The sequence below is a fragment of the Rattus norvegicus genome, chromosome 5 (genome assembly GCF_021556685.1).
Source record: "Rattus norvegicus strain SHRSP/BbbUtx chromosome 5, alternate assembly SHRSP_T2T, whole genome shotgun sequence".
NCBI classification, from domain to species: domain Eukaryota; kingdom Metazoa; phylum Chordata; class Mammalia; order Rodentia; family Muridae; genus Rattus; species Rattus norvegicus.
The window spans coordinates 60,521,001-60,540,407 of record NC_141538.1 but is presented as its reverse complement, the minus strand read 5'-3'; the positions used below and the strand labels follow the sequence as shown (position 1 = coordinate 60,540,407).

At 45.9% G+C, this 19,407-nt stretch overlaps 1 protein-coding gene across 1 annotated transcript in view; it reads right to left on the bottom strand.

The window, feature by feature from the left end:
* Nucleotides 1–18,040, bottom strand: part of Aco1 (aconitase 1) — a 55,816-nt gene extending 37,776 nt beyond the window's left edge. The window contains 1 exon segment of the mRNA NM_017321.2: nt 17,924–18,040. The gene's annotated coding sequence lies outside the window, so the exon portion shown is untranslated.
* Between the last annotated feature and the right edge of the window lie 1,367 nt (nt 18,041–19,407).

The window sequence follows — 19,407 nt, the reverse complement described above, 5'->3', positions numbered from 1 at the left end:
CTCAAAGTTTATATGAGTAAGTATTATTTAGATAGTCGATACATTTATAGCACGACCAATATGCCAGGATGACAATATTGTGCAGGGTGGAAGTGTTTGTGAGGACACCAAGTATGGGTGTCTATAGACAGGTTATAACTCTTCACTAAGGACACAAGAGTCCCTCTTGGGACTGGTGACCTCAGCAGGAAGGCTTGGGTTTTATATGTTCTTTACTATCCTTACATTTCAGACTATCAGCACATATGAGTTGTAAAAACAAACAAACAAACAAACAAAAAACTAGTTACAAATTCTAAGAGAAACAGCTATCTGTGCATCAATCCAAAGTGCAGTGCAGAACTGTTTGCCAATCCCAAACGTCTTACATTTAAAATGCCTGAAAACCTGGAGCTTTTGTGTACCGAGAGTATGCCATAAACCTGAGATTTTATAACTGAACTCATGTGACTGGGTACAACTAAAACAGGTGTGTTAACAAACAGTGTACAAGATAGGCTTTAGGCACACACACACACCACACACACCACACACACACACACACACACACACACCACACACAAACACACACCACACACACAGACACACCACACACACACACACACCACACACCACACACACACACCACACACACACACACACACACACACCACACACACAGACACACCACACACCACACACACACACACCACACAAACACACACCACACACACACACCACACACACACACACACACACACACACACACACACACACACACGGAGCGTACGATACATGAAACGTAAACAAATGGATTTAATTTGAGACGTCATTTCATCACTGAGAGATCTAATCGTGCACATGCGAATATTTCAAATATAATCTTGGAAGCACACTTAACACAGGGTTTGACTACGAAGCCCTGGCTGGCCTGTCACTCACAGTAGCCAGTGGTAGCTCTGCCCTTAGGCCAGCAACTCTGTTTTGCCTCCTGGGTGTAGGATTATAGCCAAGTGCCTTCCTGCCCAGCAACAATGTAAAAATTGAAACACTGTAGAAGGCCCGAAGCATTTTATGAATGAGTACTCAGCCTGGACTAGGTAGTCTTGGGGAGAAGCAGTTACCAGTACAGCCGGACACCCTGTTTTATATTGCATTTCTGTTGTTGTGACAAACATTGACCCGAACCAATATTTGGGGGGTGGGGTGTATTTCATCTTACAACTCTGGGGTCACAATCCATCATGGATGGAGGTCAGGGAAGGACCCTGAGGGAAGGGTTGACGCTGGGGACACAGAGAAACACTGCTTACTGGTTTGTTCCCCATGGATCGCTCGGCTTGCTCTTTTATACACCCCAGGACCACCTGCCCGGGAATGGCGTCACCCACAGCAGCCTGGGCCTTCCACATCACTCATTAATCAGGAGAATGCCCGGAGACGTGCCTACAGGCCAACCTGATAAAGGCATTTTCTTAATAGAGTGTCCCTCTTCCCAGATGTGGTGGTCTGAATGAGAATGTCCCCCAGAGGCTTAGACGCCTGAACAACTTGGTCCCCAGTTGGTGGCACTGTTCAGGGTGTTTTAGGAGGCATGCTCATGCTGGACAAAGTGTGTCCCTGGGGGGAAGCTTTGAGATTTAAAAACTCACAGGCCATTCCCAGTCCCCTCCCCAACCCGCTTCCTGCTTGTGGTTGAAAATATAAGCTCTCTGCTTCCAGATCCAGCTGCCATGGCTGTGCTGTCATCACGGACTCTCAACCCTCTGGAGCCTGAAGCCCAGATAGACTCTTTCTCAGTGAGTTACCCTGGACGTGGTGCTTTCTCACAGCAACAGAAAAGTAACTAAAGGAACACACTAGATAACTCTAGTGTCTGTCAAGCTGACGAAAAACCAACCAGCACACAGGAAGGTGGCTGCGCATGAAAAGGAGGCTGGCTGTGAGGAGGGGGAGGGATTAGTGGGTGGAGTGGAGCAGTGGTTTTAGTTTTTGTTGTTTGTTTGTTTTTGACAGGGTCTTAATGTGTAGTTCTTGCTGCCTGGAGCCTGCTGTGCAGTAAGACTGGTCTTGAACTCAGGGATATACCTGTCTCTGCCGACCAAGAGCTGGAGTTAAAGGAGACATGCACTCCCATGCCCAGCCTTGTGGCTTTCCTTTTTGAAGAGAGGGTGAGCATAAGATAAAGCATCACACAAATGCCAGAGGCTGGTTGGTGTGCCTTAGTAAGCGGGGAGCCAACCAAGTCAATACTCTTTAGTAAGAAACGTCAGAACTTGTCTACTTAGGCAGTGTGTGAACCTCTGGGCTCATGAAATTGAGATTAATCAATCTGAAGAAGGCATCTGTTTACAAACGCCACACCGCTACATCCCTTGGATTTGCCAGTCCCACATTCAATTTTTTTGCCCCACATGACTGCAACTCCAACGATAAACCTGTTGTTTTTCCTGCCTAGAAAAAAAAATAAATTGACCAAAGAAGAACTCCAGGTCTACGGTTAGAGGAAGTGTGGGAAACACTCAAAGGACTGAGCAAAACTGTCCGTCACTCCTTCAGACACTCTTTTTCTTCTTTTAAAACATTTTATTTATTTATTCTATATATGTGAGTGCACTGTAGCTGTCTTCAGACACACCAGATAAAGGCATCAGATCCCATTGCAGAGGTTGTGAGCCACCATGTTGCTGGGAATTGAACTCAGGACCTTGGCAAGAGCAATCAGTGCTCTTAACCACTGAGCCATCTGTCCAGCTCTCTTCAGATACTCTTAAGTTCCGAATAGTTTCTATCTCCATATCATGTCCTAAAGCTGCTAGGTGCCTGCAGCCAGCCAAAAATTGCTAACCTGTACCTGTATCTACTGCCATTCAGTGGGGGCCAATCAGCTGATTTCCTCAGCACTGCTCTCGGATGCCCTCGGTGTAACACTGGTCCTCGAGTGACTCCCTCTACTTCCACCAGACCTGCAGAGCCAGGTCCTTAGGATGGATGCAGTGCCCAATACGGCTCCGGCAGAAACTGGCTTGTACAAAGAGTTCTTACTGACTCCTTTTACTTATTAAGTTGGCAACTCTAACAGTATTATGGCCACAAAGCAAAGTCTACTTGGAGACATTAGAGGAGAAAGGAAGCGCTTCCTATTCACTGAGCAGAAGCAGGCACCAGGCTGAGTACCCCAAGCTTCTCAAATACTCCGTATAGGATCGTGTAACTGCATGTGGGGTGGGTGGGAACACTCTAACCAACTACTAAAGATCAACTCAAAATTAAATGGGTAATGATCCTGAGGTGGTTCTGGCAGTGTTCACCCAAGCCGTGCAGAGCGGTTTCTCTGCATCCTTGCCCCTGAACACACGTGTGCACACATGTGCATGTCGTTACAGCACACAACCCCAACCGATGTTGCCAGCACATCAGCTCAAACTCAAGACTACTGTATATCATGATCTGCAGTCAAAGTTTTCTGTTCTTATAGAGTGATTTAGATATGGAAAATAAAATGTCTCAATGTTTCTTACTACTGTTCTTGTAAGTACCAAATTAGTGTATCTTTGAGTTGCAGTATGTTAAAATGTTTGGTTTTTGGGGTTGGGGATTTGGCTCAGTGGTAGAGTGCTTGCCTAGCAAGCGCAAGGCCCTGGGTTCGGTCCCCAGCTCTGAAAAAAAAAATGTTTGGTTTTTAAAAAGTTCAATTTGATTTCTAACTTCAGTTTCATTTTTTAAAAATCATGAAATGAATCTTGGATCAGGAGTTCAACGGTTTCTATCAGTTTCTGAAATGTCCCTCCGCATGCATTTGCCATTGTGTGCTGTATGTTTATTTGAAGCCACATTCTCAGCATCGATGGCTATGAGGTTGGGAAACCAATCAACTCCAACCTTGCAGTAGCGAATATTCAGTCAAGACTTAGTTCTTCATATAAAATAAAACAAGCACATTCATCCCATCAGCCTGTAAACTGGCTTTCCCCTTAATAGATACTAAACTTGTGTGTGTATGTGTGTGTGTATGTGTGTATGTGTATGTGTGTGTGTATGTGTGTGCATGTATATGTGTGCATGTATGTGTGTGTATGTGTGTGTGCATGTGTATGTGCATGTGTACGTGTGTGTATGTGTGTGTGTAAGTGTGTGTGTATGTATCTGTGTGTGTAAGTGTGTGTAGAGAGAGAGAAATTAACACATATATCAAAGATTTATTTCAAAACATATTTCTTTATATTTCAGTAAATACCTGGAGTCCATGTCTTTTTCTACACCTGTACCCAAAGCTGTGTAAAAATCCCTCAAGCAAAAAGGGATCAGGAGGGAGTGGTGTATAAGGCAGCCCTGTGCTATCTTCTGCCGGCCTAGTGAGAGCTCCACTAGTGCAGCACATCAGCATTTCTACTTCACATCTGCAGGGAAGGCAGCTCTGAGGGATTTATTAACAACGTCTTTATTGTGGGAAGAGACAGAGTGAGGTTTGAACCCTGCTGTTCCCATTGTCCCACTCCTGCTGTGGAGTAATGCTGGCCCAACCAGGCTGCCCACCTGCCCCTAGCTGAAGAGAGCTACCAGAAATCTCCAAGGACCAGCTCAGCATTGAATGGCAGAACGATTCTTTCCTCTAGCACCTCTCCTGAGTCACGCCTTATCACATGTCCTGCCCACCTTTACTGAGCCACAGGTCAAAAACAATAGTAGCTGTGTTATAGCAACTAAAAACTGGTTTTGCTTGGAGGTTGGGAAATACTCTAGAGGACTCAAGAACCAAGGGGCATTCCAAGGCTCCACCCTCATCATCACTCTTTGTGCAAACCTCCATACAGGAGGTCCCAGAGGTTTGGTAATTCCACAATAAATCCTCAGATGACCACATTTCAATGAGGAAGCAAGGGGAAAGACCTTTGGCTTGGGAATAGGTCCAGATCTAGCACAGACTCTAGGCATGGTCAATGCCTTCCAGGTCAGCCCCTTTCCCTGGTCAAACTCTAACCCATTCCTAACCCTCTAGTACTACCATAGTCTCCCAAACTCCAAAACTGTCCCAAAGTCTCCAGCTTTGTCCAGGAAGCCCACCCACTGGCTAGGGGGTCCCTATCAACTTTTGAGTAAACACAGGTTGTAGCTTTCCTCTCTCTATCCGTGCTTTCCCTCCTGTGGCCCTACTCTGGCCTCTTTCCTCTGTCTTACCTATCTAAAATGCATATAGGAGCACTGTAAGACAGGAATGGGCCCGAGTGAACTGTGGATGGGGGAAGAGGTCAGCACATTGTTCTGTTTCTTCTGTGGGTAACTGAGAAGAGTCAGCATACAGGACAGAATGTTTTAGGCTGCTGCCTTTTCTGTTTCACAGAATACAATGGTGCCGGAAGCAGGAGGAAAAAGCAAACAAGTCAAAAGGAGAAGAGAAAATAAAAAAAAAAAACAAAACACTGGGCAATGCTATCTTAAAGAGCAAAGCTGAGGCAACCATTTAGAGCCTGCCCACCTTGGAGCTTAGCTGAATAGTTGGGGCCCTGGAACACTCACCTCTGGCCACTCGGCCAAGTGGGAGCAGGATTTAATAAGGGACGTCTGCACTCAGCGGGAAACCCCTCACTGTACCTACCTCCTGGAATAGTAAAGATAGTTATTTGATAGGAGAGTGGCTCAAAGCTATCCTACTGTGAGGCGATGGCCACATGAACTGCATGCCAGAATTCTCCCAGTACACTCCGCACAGGAGAGCGCAGGGTACAAACACTGAGTTTTCAAAGGAAATCATAAGATAAACAAATGCCTAAGCATCAGGCACAGACACCCTAACATCAGGTAGACGTATAAAGGCGGAGCTATGCAGATAAGGAGTTCTGGGTTCTCCATGGTCTCACTGGTAACTGTCCGTGGCCTCAGTGTGGGATGCCCGTGTGCACAGGAAGCATCACGTTAACCTTCATCACACCTCGGCTCACCCTGACCGTGGCTGTTTGCAGATGTCACCTAACAACGCTGTACCTTTGTACTCGGAGCTTTAGAGGCCCCTGATCCACTTAACGGACCATCAGCTTTCAGTTCCTAGAAGCAGGACAGCTAGGTGAAAGGATTTTACATCTCTGCTTTCCCCCAAGCACCCCGGAAAGGTGATATTAGTGTTCTTTCTCACCAGCAGTGAACGGAGGTGCACAGGCCAGGCGAGATAATTTGTTCTTTTGTTTTGCCAAGTTTTGAGAGATAAAAAGCAATCTTTATATTTGCTTAACAGCTAATGAGGTTAAATGTTTCTGATGTGTCGGACAGATATGTGAATTTCTTCATTTGTAAACTGCTTATCTGCCAGTAAGGTCAAAATGGGTGACAAACTGAGATGGCCTCTGGTGACCAAATGTTCTCATCTGCAAGGAATGTGACTGAGATGTTAATATTGATAAGAGTCAGTGCTAGAACCCCAGAGGGGATGGGATAGCCCTTGCTCTGCATCTGGATTTGAGACTGAAGACTCTGGATTCTCCCTTACATGAACAAAGCTCTAAAATGTGTTGCACGATTGGCTCTGCGCTTACAAAATTGAGAGCCTCACGGCCTACAACAGCAAGAAAAGAGGCTCATTGGTTTAACGGTGAGCAAAGCGTCCATCTAGGCCGAGGTATTTTGCCATGTGTGGCCCTTGACTAAACTTCCATATCTGAGCAGCAATCTCAGAGAAAGGCTGAGTACTGCTTACGATGGATGCCAAACCATTGCCCTTGCCTGAAAGGCATGTTGAGCCACAGTCTAAGTGGCATCAGGACCAAAGCATGCATGCTGGTTTTGTCCACCAAAGACATTTATTTGGAACAAACTGCCAAAGATCAGGGTTTAAAAAAAAAAAAAAAGCAACAAAAACCTGAACAAACGAAACAGGCTGCATCTTCTCGACTGGACTCCAGCCGACGGTTTTACTAGGCCTACGTTCCAGCTCACTATCAGAGTTGAATCCTGTCAAGCTGCCTCACGTTAAAGAGGCCTACGGTCAACACTACCCTTGCACCCTCAGAGGAGGAAGCAGAGGAGTGATCCTGCAAAACAGAGCCCTATTGGTAGAGGGGCGAGTGCAGAGTTTGGGGCTTTCAGTGTTTGTTTGGGGGCAGTATCTCAGCTTCTTGGGAACTGCATGTTCTGTCCAAGCCTGATAGGGTAGGAATCACAGACAGCACCCCTCAGGATTGCTCACTTGGGGCACGCAGAGATAACAAGAGCAGATTACAGTTATAGTCTAGGCGATGGCAGGGAGCGCTTCCCTTGGCATTGCTTGCTGGCCATGGCCACCTTCCCCCATAGTCCGTTCTAAATGTGTCCAGCCTGACTGTTCACAGCTTCCAGCTCCAGTCAGTCGTCCCGCTCAGGGTTTACTTCAGTTCACTGGAAAGACAGCTAAGCTGGCCTTCGTTTTTTTCTTTCTATTTAAAGGGGAATTAATTGGTCCCATTCCCAAACTGACTGGTGTGTAAACATCATGCTACTTATAAACAACTTTTTGTTTTAAAAAAAAAAAAAAAAAAAAAAAAGCAAGGACGTCTATGTAAGCACGAACCGAGGTCAGATGTCTCCAAGAAGGCAGAATCACCATGGATTGTCCTAGTGCTAGAAAGGCTGGGCTGTTCGTGTGCTGTGGGTGCACGTGGGAAATGGATTTTCTCAGAAAACAGGGTAACTCTGATCCTTCCAGCTATTTGTAAAAGCGATTTCGACCGGATGAAAACCTCTTATGGCTAACATAACTAAAAGCTGGAGTCTTGTGTGTGGCATTTGTAACTAAATGACTTAACAGAGAAGCCAGTACAATTAAAATGAGAAACAAAGGTTAGGCTAGACTCAGGAAGGAGCCACATCTTAATTATAATCTAATATTTTCCTACTGAGTTCATGTCTCATCATATTTTTTTTTAACTCATCAACTTTTTTTTTTTACTTTTCTTTTTCTTTTTCTTTTTTTTAAGATTTATTTAATGTATATAAGTACACTGTGGCTGTCTTCAGACACACCAGAAGAGGGCATCGGATCCCATTACAGATGGTTGTGAGCCACCATGTGGTTGCTGGGATTTGAATTCAGGACCTCAGGAAGAGCAGTCAGTGCTCTTAACCACTGAGCCATCCCTCCAGCCCTTGACTTTTCTTTTATTGAATAGTTTTTTATTTACATTTCAAATGTTACCCGATTTCCTGGTTTCCCCTTCAGACACCCACTATCTTCCCCTGCTTTGATGAGGGTGCTCTACCACCCACCCACTCCCTCCCAGCCTCCTCTCCCTGACAGTCCCCTACACTGTTTCTTTTTAGCTCATTACTGAACAACACTGGAAATTCTGGGTATGCAACACAGAAATGATCATGTCATTGATATACACAGGCTCTGTAAATGTCGTCATGATCTGGTGGACAGGGGCAGGCCACAGCAATGCCTGGCACGTTCTCTCCTTTTTGGGGCTTCCCAATCCTGTAGGGGGCAGGGTCTGTACCTGTATCTCAAAGACAAACCCAGTTAACTCATTTTAAGTTTGCTGAAGCAAATCAAGACAACAGAAAGCTCATTGTTATTTTTAGTATCACGGGGAGGGTGGGGAGCAGTTAATTGAAACAGTGTCACAAAATGTTGCTGAATTTCAGCATTTATAGATTCTGGAGATGTCTAGGGAAACCAGCCATGGGGCACCCAACAGTAATCCAGAAAGCAGAGCAGAGGTCAGAGGTCAAGCTCTAGGCCAACCTACCTCATTCTCTGCTTGGGAAGGGAACCCTTGATTCTTCTGGGCATGCGCATTTTCACTCTGTGGTTTCTACAGTCATTAGTGGGCTTAGTGAGCTTTGCCTGCAGAGACCCCCAACTATGCTGGCTGCCTCTCAGTTTTGAATGTCCGTGAATGTGAGTGAGTGTGTGTTGTAAATGTTACTTTATTTCCTCTGTAAGAATACACAGTGTGGGCTGAGCTCTGAGCACTTCTTTCTCTGTTCTAACTAAGTCTAGGCCTGGATGCGCCTGTAGCCTCTATACAACCTAATCTTCCAAGCTGACTGATTCAATCCAGCTTCTCTTGGCTCTCACTGAATTTCTCGGCCTGGCCTCATATTAACTGTGGTAATCTGGCTCCTAATTCTCTGGCTCATTCTGTCTTTACCTCTGTCTAGCCTGCTCTCTCTGCCACCTGCCTTTGTAAAATGGCCTGGCTAGAACGGCCACACGTTTTTCTCTGCACTACTTTAAGTATCCTCTTCTCCTACCAGTGCTGATCTTTTAAGAGTTTGGCTCTGTCCTATCTCTGGCTCATTCTGTCAAATCTTTCTCTGATTCATCACTTTGTCTGCCACTCAATTAGACATCACTTTCAAATATGCCTGCTTCCTTCTTTGAACTCATCTCACCTTCATTGTTAGGGATTAAAGGTGTGTACTAAGGGTGTGTCTGTAGTCCAGATAGATCATACTGTAATCCAGAGTGTGTCTGCAATCCAGCCAGATTACGTAGACCTAGAAAGTCTATGGATGGGATTCCTTGCCAGAGCAGCCCTGTTGCTGGATTAAAAATTCCTGTTTTCTCCCCGCCACCTCCCTCTCTCTCTCTCTCTCTCTCTCTCTCTCTCTCTCTCTCTCTCTCTCTCTCTTTCTCTCTTTCTCTCTCTCTCTCTGTGTGTGTGTGTTGGTTTTTTGAAACTGAATCTAGACTAGTCTGGCCTTTTTACTCTCAATCCTCTTGCCTCAGTTTCCCAAATGCTAGAATTTGGGGCTTATGTGCCACCGTTTCTGGCTTGCCTGTAAGTTTGGAGGAAGAGCAGAGGGGAGTGTTATATAGCAGAGTAGTTGAGACTTGTTTTTTGATTTTTAAAGAAATCTGAATGATTTCCTCAAGTCCCTGAACTTACATAGGGATGAACTTTTGACTTAAATTTTAAGCAACGAGAAAGGACATCACCACAAAAGGCTGTATGTGTAGCCTTCAGGGACTTCCCATGGCTACTTTTACCTTGGCATTCACCAGGTTTTGGAGGTCCAAGGTGGTCTAGTCAGGGTCTCAGAACTGTTAGGACTCAGAGAAAATGACCCATGCTAAAGAAGTTCCCGTCTCAATGATTTCCCACAAGAACAGCATAAGTCTGCAGAACCTGGGACTCCTGTCTCTCTGACCAGCACATTCCTGCCCCACACTGGGGCATAATCACAGCCAGGAGGTTGGCTACTCTGAAGCCACAGGCAGATGTGTTGCGATAGGGACCACAATGCAAAATGGAGTCCCTCAAACTCTTAGGCAATAACGTTCTAGTTCCAGCTCAGTGAACACATGTGGCATGGCTTACACACGTGACTCCCACTTCACTAGGTCAGAGATGTGGCAAATAATAGAGTGACATTAAATCTTGGTGTCTGAGCCTTTTTGGACTAAGGAAGGAATATCAAACCTGCGGCCCGTGGGCCACATGTGTCTTAGGATAATGTGACCTAGTATGTTTGGAGATAACATCACCATACTACAATGCCTCCTGGTACGAGAGAAGGAACTGATGGGGAGATTTACTCATGCATTTGTTGAGGCCTGAAGGTGGGTGGGGTCAGGACCAAAGCTGGGAAGCACAGTAACAACATCACAGACCAGAAGCAGCTACTGCTCAAGGATATGTGGTTTGTTACTGCCCTGCCAAACACCTCAGAGTGCTGATAAAATCTTTGAGCAACTCATCCACAAGGTGCCACTATCTTAGTCAGAGGGTTAGACCACCTGCTGAGGCCTCAGGTTGTTAACCTGGCTAGGAGTTAATCTTAGGCCCTGCCCCCTGCCATAGTCAACTCCCTCGCACTCAGGATGCAACCTCCCAGCTACAGGCAGAATCATTTCACATACAAATATCCACATTAAATAGTGTTTGGAAAACTAAACTCACAAACAGCCTTCAAACTCTAATGCATCTGCGTGAGAACGGGATAGTCTCAAGCTCCCTAAAATTTCCTTAATTTGGGGCAACTTGGAAAGGATGGGTTGATGTGAATAGTAAAGGCAACAGCAGCATGAAGGCAACTGACTCCTTATCTTTGCCAGTGCAGGAAGCAACATCCTGACTCCCAAGGCTGGAGAGTGCAACCCAGACTCTCATCGTCCCGACATCTCCTTGGTACAGCTCTCAAACATGGCAGACTCTTGGCAGTTCTCAACCAAGTCTACTGACCGTTCTTCTTCTCAACCAAAGATTCAAACTAGTGAATCAGTAGGAGGCCAGCTTAGAATGATGCATCTTCATGAACCATGTCATAACCTGAAACCTGCTCTGTAGTTCTAACACACGAAGGACGAGGAAGACAATGAATAGTCAGTGGTCCATACACGTCATTTGGAGCGATGGTCCAAGGCGAGTCCTACAAAGACAAACTTCCCCAAACTGTCCTAAGGCCAGGAATGGATGAGAGAGAAGTGCAGGGAGAGTCACATCTGCAAAGTCATCGGGGTGCTTGGGTAAACTCTTGACACCAAAGTCTACGGAGCAGCTGACTCAGAGAATGAGATGTCATAATGTAGTTAATAAAGCATCCAGTGGTCAGAACCAGGGCTGAGTGGCTCTGACATAACAGTGCTTAGCAAGGTGGTTTTATGTTTCATGTCCCTGCAAGTTTGTAACATTTGATCCCCGATTCTTTGGTTTCTAATCTGCACTTTCGTTTGACTGGCCCTTAGGGCGGTAGACAAGAATTTCTTCTATCTTCTTAAAGATTAAAACAACAACAACAACAGCAACAACAACAACAGCAACAACAACCCCACTGTTTGTTTGCAGATTTAAAGTCACAGTACCTGTCTGTACATCTCTGAGCACATTACAAGGAACACTGGGATGTCTGAGTGAGTTAACACACTGAGCACTGTACGTTCTGGGAGCTCTATGACATGAGTTACAGTAATTGATGAGATTGTTACCAAATTACTGCACGAAGCTTGGTAGGCTAAAAAAGTAGCCTATTCCTCTTATGAAAGATTTAAATCTATATTTTAAAACACATTTATTAAACAGAGCCAAGAAACACTCTCATTCAATAAAAGGGACCCAATAAGATACGGATTCTTAAGTATTTTTCCTGGAGTGGAAAGAAGCATCGTAAGATTAGACAGATCTAAAGGCTCCAGATACAGATGTTAATTATTTTTATTTAAAAGAAGCAAAGAGGGGTTGGGGATTTAGCTCAGTGGTAGAGCGCTTGCCTAGCAAGGGGAAGGCCCTGGGTTCGGTCCCCAGCTCCGAAAAAAAGAAAAAAAAAAAAGAGAAAAAAAAAAAAAAAGAAGCAAAGCAAACAACTGGTCCATCACAACTCTTTAAGACTTTCAGAAATCTATGCAAATGAGAGAAACTTAACTCAGCCATAGGTAATGTCTGAAAACGTCTCTTTTACACTCATTTTATTGCTCCGTTGATTCTTTTTCATAAATTTTTATTTAATGCACATGAGTGGTTTTGCCTGCATGTATGTATGTGTACCGTTTGGGTGCCTGGTACAGGTAGAGAGGCCAGAAGGTGGCATTGGACACCCTGAAACTGGAGTTACATGGCTGTGAGCTATCATGAGGGTGCTGGGAACAGAACCTAGGTCCTTTGGAAGAGCAACTAGTGCCCTTAAACTGGTGAGCCATCTCTCCAGCCCCGCTCCAGTGAGTGTTATCAGGTGTGCATTTCTTGAGGATCTTCTTTAGGGTAATTACTAGGTACCATAGGAGAAAGGGAGATAAAAAGACACACCTTTTATACAAAGATTACAACCTAACAGAAAAGACTGACATAGGCACACATTTAATTACAGTAGGATATGGGCCAGAAGATAAACAGCCACAAGTGGGATGGGAGGAAGGCTTTAGGAAATCCAGAGTTGGCTCAGGCGAGGGAAGAGCAAAGGCCACAGGGCTCAAGGACTCACAGAGGCTCCACCTGGCTCACATGAGGCAATTCAAAGACAAATGAACTAACAGCAGCAATGCACCGTAAGGAAAGGTGTTCTCCCTCCCTCCCTCCCTCCCTCCCTCCCTCCCTCCCTCCCTCCCTCCCTTCCTTCCCTCCTTTTCTTTCCTTAAGGTGTTTATTCTTGTTGTTAATTTAAGTAGCTGACCATGAAGAGGACAACTCCTGGCATGGGGAGAAGGTAAGGAAGGAGGAAGAAGGATATGGAAGAAAATGAGGCTGGTTACTAGGTAGTGTTCAGACTGTCGAAGCCAGATCACCCTCTTCTCCACGTACTTGTGTGCCCAAAATTCCTTATTAAAAGAGTTCAAAATGAGACATCAAGTGAGTGAGCGAGAGGGAGGCACCCCAACGATGGAGGAAGATGGCCAGCTGACAGCACTTAAACCTATAAGGAACCTTCTAAGGTCCCAGAGTCAAGCGGACAAAAGGTCGCAGTAGACTCCAGGGGGAAGTCAGCACAGCACAATGTGACTCCAGCAGTCAGTGCGCCTGTTTTCAGTTCCCCATGCCTGGCTCTCCTCTCCTCCCTCCACCGGGAAAAAACCCTGCAAAGCCCCGCCGCCAGGCAGCCTGTTGGTAACTCAGCCTAAGAATGGAGCAACTGTTTCCTCCACGGGTTACCTGTAAAACAACTGCAGAGTTCAGCTTTTATCACAAGCAAATGTAGAAGACATTTACGCTGCAAAGCTCTAAAAAGCAATGTTGAGGAAAATCCAAAACCCACGTTAACCCCAACACCAAGAGAAATCCATTCATTACTGTGGCCAATCCAGTTTTCTTACCCTGGCGAGCACACACTCTTATTTTCTCTCCTCAAAAATAGAAATCACTGGAAATACTCATTTTAGATTTTTTATTTTAAATACTACACACCAGATCATTGTAACACCAGTGCAATGGTTTGCATCAGGGCCCCTCAACGACCATTTTACTTTTAGCACTTCTAACCTCTAGCAAACACTAGGAGTATATACTAAAATGTTTTGACTTGGGAGGGTCTGCTCTGAATATTTTGAGTTAATATATACTAGTATTACACATACTCATTCCGAAATGTGACAATGTCATTTGCTGTGGTGGTTTGAATAAGAATGGCCCTGTGGTCTCATATATTTGAATGCTTGGTCATTAGGGAGTCACACTACTTGAGAAGGATTACGAGGTATTGTTGGGAGACGTGTGTCATTGGGGTTGGGCTTTGAGTTTCTCCTCTTCTTGCTGCCCGAGGATCTGATTGTCTGTCTCTATGTCCACCTTCATGCCGTGGCGTTCCCGGTCATAATCATAATGGGCTGAACCTGTGAAACTAAGCAAGCCCCAGTTAAATGCTTTCTTTTCTAAGAGTTGCCATGGTCATGGTGTCTCTTCACGGCAATAGAACCCTAAGACACTTGCCTGATTTGGGGGTGTGTGGTGTAGGAGCATTCCTACCACAGAAATCATCCCATCTCCCTTTAAGGCATAAGCTGTTTGAATTTACTTTTTTTGCTTTAAGTTGCGAAACAAACTATGAGGCCGACAAGACAGATGAGGTTCTGATATTACAGAAACTAGGAGGGGAAAGGCTCCTGACTTGGTTTCATCCCACTCTCCTACTTAGAAATGGCAACTGCTAATAGTTTAGTGTTTGTTTTCCATTTCTGAGGCTGCTTTAAATTCCTGGGTGTGAGATCACATAGGAATACAACTTATGTATGCATGTATGTATGTATGTATGTATGTATGTATGTATGTATACAGGTAACAAATATCCACATACCTATGTATGTGTACAAATGTGTATATATAACACATATAATAAATATTAGAATATACACATGTATAGGAAGATTTGTCCTTGTCCCCGAAGTTAGGAGAGCTGTTAGAGATGCTGCTGTTTTTGTGCCTACAGTTAAAGCCTACACTGTATTAGAAGGCGGGTCCATCTACCCCAGGATAAATCTGAGACAGCTCCAGAAAGCTGGGAGTAAGGATTCCCACTCACAGTGCATGCCAGGGAGTCCTTCTGCGAACCTACTTATGTTCTCCTATGGTTGATTCTAAGTCCTCTCTAGCTTCAACTTCCATATACGTCCATCTTGGAGGTTCCAGTCCCAGAATTCCCAAAGAATCTCCTTTTTGACATAGAAGATGTTTTTGAAACAGGGCTCCTCTTTACAATATAGTCTAGTATAAGGGTTTGTAAACTATGGCCCAGTGCCTGTTTTGTAAATAAAGTTTTATGTGAACACAGATATGCTTCTTTGCTTATACAATGCCATGGCTACTTTCATACAGGAACAGCAGCAGAACTGCATGGCTGTGGTTTTTGCTGTCTGGTTTTTCACACACACACACACACACACACACACACACACACACACACAGAGAGAGAGAGAGAGAGAGAGAGAGAGAGAGAGAGAGAGAGAGACAAAATGTTGATCAATATCAGTATATTTTAAATACAGCCTCCCCTGCCCCCATTTATCAAAAATTTGGAAAATTCAAAATAAACACCCCATACCTTGTATCTTTGTTCAAGCCACGGGGTCTGGTTTTGCCAAAGAAAAGAAACCAAACAAATTAGATGCACCTTGGCTCCAACAACAGCAGCAGTGTGCTGGTAAATGTTTAGCAATTTGTTCCTGGGTAGAAAAAGCTCAGACATGAAGTGCTGGATGACTTCCATGGTGTAAATAAATATTCTCATCATGGCCTATTCCAAGCTACAGAAATGTAACACTGCTGAACACAGAGTTGAGAAGAAACAAACACAAACACTGAATCTCTCTCAGGAAACCATGGGTACTTGGGACTCCTACTATCAACAGCCTAGTTGTAAAGGCAGGGACACTAAGGTTCTGAGAGATCAATGAAGCTCCACAAGGCTAAGCCAAGAACAGACACAGGTTGGAAGGGATTTCCCTATCCAGACCATAGCCACCCCATGGAGAGGTATTTTCTCCTACAATACAGAAGAATGGAGAAAACAAGACAAAGAATGTTGTTTGCCAGGCACATGGTAATAAATGCCATTTATCTCAACTGTCGTCTTCCCATGTAGGCCTCTGGCTTCCTTTGCATGTGCTTTCAATGCACACTTTACTAGCGGATATTGCTTTTCTTACATGACCATGTTTCATGTACACAAACAGAGAGGAAATTATCTCAACGGAACAGTTGTCACCTATGCTCTTGACTTCCAGACAGGCCCTTCATCTTTCAAAATTATCAATTTCCCAAGGTCCAGAAGAGTTGGGGATGAGATATAGATCTACTCCAGGGACAAATAAGGGAGACTCCAGCATCAATGTGAAGTCTTATACTATAACACAAGTGCTCAGAGTTTAGATCCCAGTCCCCTTTTCCCAACTGTGGGAGCAACAGCGTGTGCAGAAATAATTTCTAATGTATTGTCCAAAGTGCTTAAGCTGTTCTACCCGAACACAATAGCCTCTTTGGGTAGAAGATAAAGAACTTTGTTTGCTATATATATACACATATATACATATGTATATATATGAATGATAATATGTATACATTTTCTATCTCAAATTTATGTAGACAGCATGCAACAAAGGGAAGAATCTAAAGCAGGATTCCATCTATCACACACCGACACGCTAGGCATCTGCTTTCTAGTGTCAGAGGAAGGACCACACACAGAGCTCACCAGGAATGTGAAAGTAGCAGAATTCAGAGACTGGGACACATACTTCAACAAATACAAAGCTAGAAACCACAGACAGAACTGAACATCGGGGAAAGGAGGTAAAAACGTGCCACCTGACATTCTAGAGATGACCTCTCAGTTACTTGGTAAGCTTACACCAACCCCTACACGTTTGGCATGGCCTAGTCATACACACCTCCCGAACCCACAGGTCTGGTTTGCTACATCAATGCAGCAAACCGATGCTTACATGGAAATGGATGTTTACATAGAAACAACCAAGACACACATGAAAGGCATTGAGTTTGCAGAAGCCAAGAGTCACCACCATCTGTGGGGATCTCGTACTCAGTTCTGAAGTGAGGTCCACAGTGCTCCTGAGTATCTATCAGAGGTTAACTAGCTCCATGGTGCTGAGCGGAAGAACCATAAACAAAGTGGCAAACCCAGTGAACTATGCCTTCTAAGCATGGGCTGCCTCAGTAGTTTTAAAATACGCTGCAGAGAAACACAGGTGCAAGTATCTGGACTGTCAACACCAGTTCTAAACAACACAATGTTACATTTTCAATGATATACTTGAAAGTATACAGAAACTACATGACATGTCATACCGCAACAGGCTGAGTGTCTTCCTCGAAGCAGAGGTTTGTAGAAAGGTTAAAAAATGCCCTAACAGTGTTTGGGAAAATACAGGATTTAAACACACACACACACACACACACACACACACACACACACACACACACACACCGTTATGTGAAATATAATTGGTCTATTCTGAATTAAGTATATTAAATGTCTATTCGTTGTACTTATACACGACAAAATATCAATAGGTACAATCTATATAACAAAGGTTCCTTAGGTGCACAGCCGGTGTTAAATCCAGAAGTTAAGCAACTTCTGCTTGGAGGCTGTCATGCGTGCTGCAGGGAGATGTGCGGTTCTAGTGCACTGGCCTGGCCGAGCAGTACTGTCCAGTTCTCCTTAGGTTCCTCAATCGATCTCCTTGGACTCTATGCTCAACCCTTCCACTGAGGGGTCTCTCACCCTCACTCCACCTGTCTCTCCCCTGTGTTGGGGTCTCTAACATGCCGGGCACAATCGCTCCTTTCTATCCCGTGGGCCGGGCCCCGCAGACTGACACCCTGGCGGTGCGGCCCGCACACCAAGGCGAGAACTCTCGGGGCGCCGAGAAGAGCCACTCCCAGTACAAAGCGACGCAGGCTGGGGAGCGGGCAGAGAGGTCACCCTAGGAGCCAGCTCCACGGCCTCCCCGCAGATCGCCGGGTGTTCCCGGGTCTGTACCGTGGGAAAGGCCTGCACGGACGCCCCGGGGCCGCATGGTACTCACCGCTCACAGCGGGGCTCACGGAGCACGGAGCACACAGGCGGGTGCAAGCAAGAACCCAGGCCGACTTTGCGCTCCTCCCCCTGAGCGGTCCTCCGGACGCTCCGGCTGCGAGGCGGGACCCGTGGGAGAGCGGGCCGGAACCAGCTGCAGCAGGAGAGGGGCCGGACCTGGGCCTCACTACGCCCCTAGGGGCGGAGCCTGGACACCTCCTCCCTTCAGAAGCTGCAGGCTATGGCTGAGGCTTGGAGTCTGCTCAGGGCACGCCCTCCCTTCCGAACCTTCGGACGGTGGCAGACGGGCGGAGTCTAGGACCTATTCCGCCCCAAGGGCCAGAACTTGAGGTTCCGGCCAAGGGGCAGAGCTTGGGACACCTCTTCTTTCCAGAGCCCGAAGGCAGGCCATACTGAGGGACGAATCCCAGGTCCCTACATGGCCAACCCAGAGCCAACCCTGGGGACTTAGGCTGAGAGGATGGACCCGGGACCCGGCCCCGCCCCTAGATCCAGAGAATCTTGGCCTCGGGTGGGGGCAGAGCCTAGGACCTGCTCCACAAAGGCCCTAAGCTGAAGGCCATTGATATTTGTGGCTCCGCCCCATAGGCGGGAGAAACTGGGCCCTGGGGCTGCATCTAGCATTGCTAGTGGTTCACTCCCAGGAAGTGTCTAGGCTTTTCCTCTTCTGGAGCATGGGAGAAGGCTGACTGTCGCTCACGTGGGGCAGAGTGTGACTTGTAAGTGTCTGACTAGCTCAGTGAGCCAGAAGAAGAAAAGACTTGTTAGGATTTCTGTTGCTGCGATGAAATGCCATGTCCAAAAGGCAGGCTGAGGAGAAAGGGGTGTATTTGGCTTACACTTCCAACTCATTGGAGGAAGTCAGGACAGGAACTCAAGCAGGGCTGCCTACTGCCTTGCTTCCCATGGCTTGCTCCGCTTACTTTCTTTCTTACAGAACCCAGGACCACCACCAGCCCAGGGATGGCACGGCTCACCGTGGGCTGGGCCCTCCCCATTGATCACTAATTGAGCAAATGCCTTACAGCTGAATCTCATGGAGGCATTTTCTCAGCTGAGGCTCCTTCCTCTCTGATAACTAATTTGTGTCAAGTGACACACAAAACCAGCCTGTACAGTGCCCTCTCTCCACCTTTCTTTTAAATGCTGGGCGGTAAGTACAGGCGTTATTTTCTGAGTGCCTCAGAACACTGCATAATCAGTCATCTCTGTCCTCCAGTGTCCCCACCTCCTTCCACCATCGACTCCCTACGACTGAGATGGCAGGTCCACCTGCCACACCACGCCCAGATCTTTTGAAAAGAGAGTTTCTCTGTCTTTACTTGCCCAAAGCTCGGGAAGTGGCATCAGGAACATACTCGGAAAAACAGGACCTCAACATTTCTGTAGCTTACACAGAATGCAACATTTTATATCAACTCGTCTTTAGCCTGTAGCAACCCATGATAGTGCATGCTGTCTACCCATCTGAAG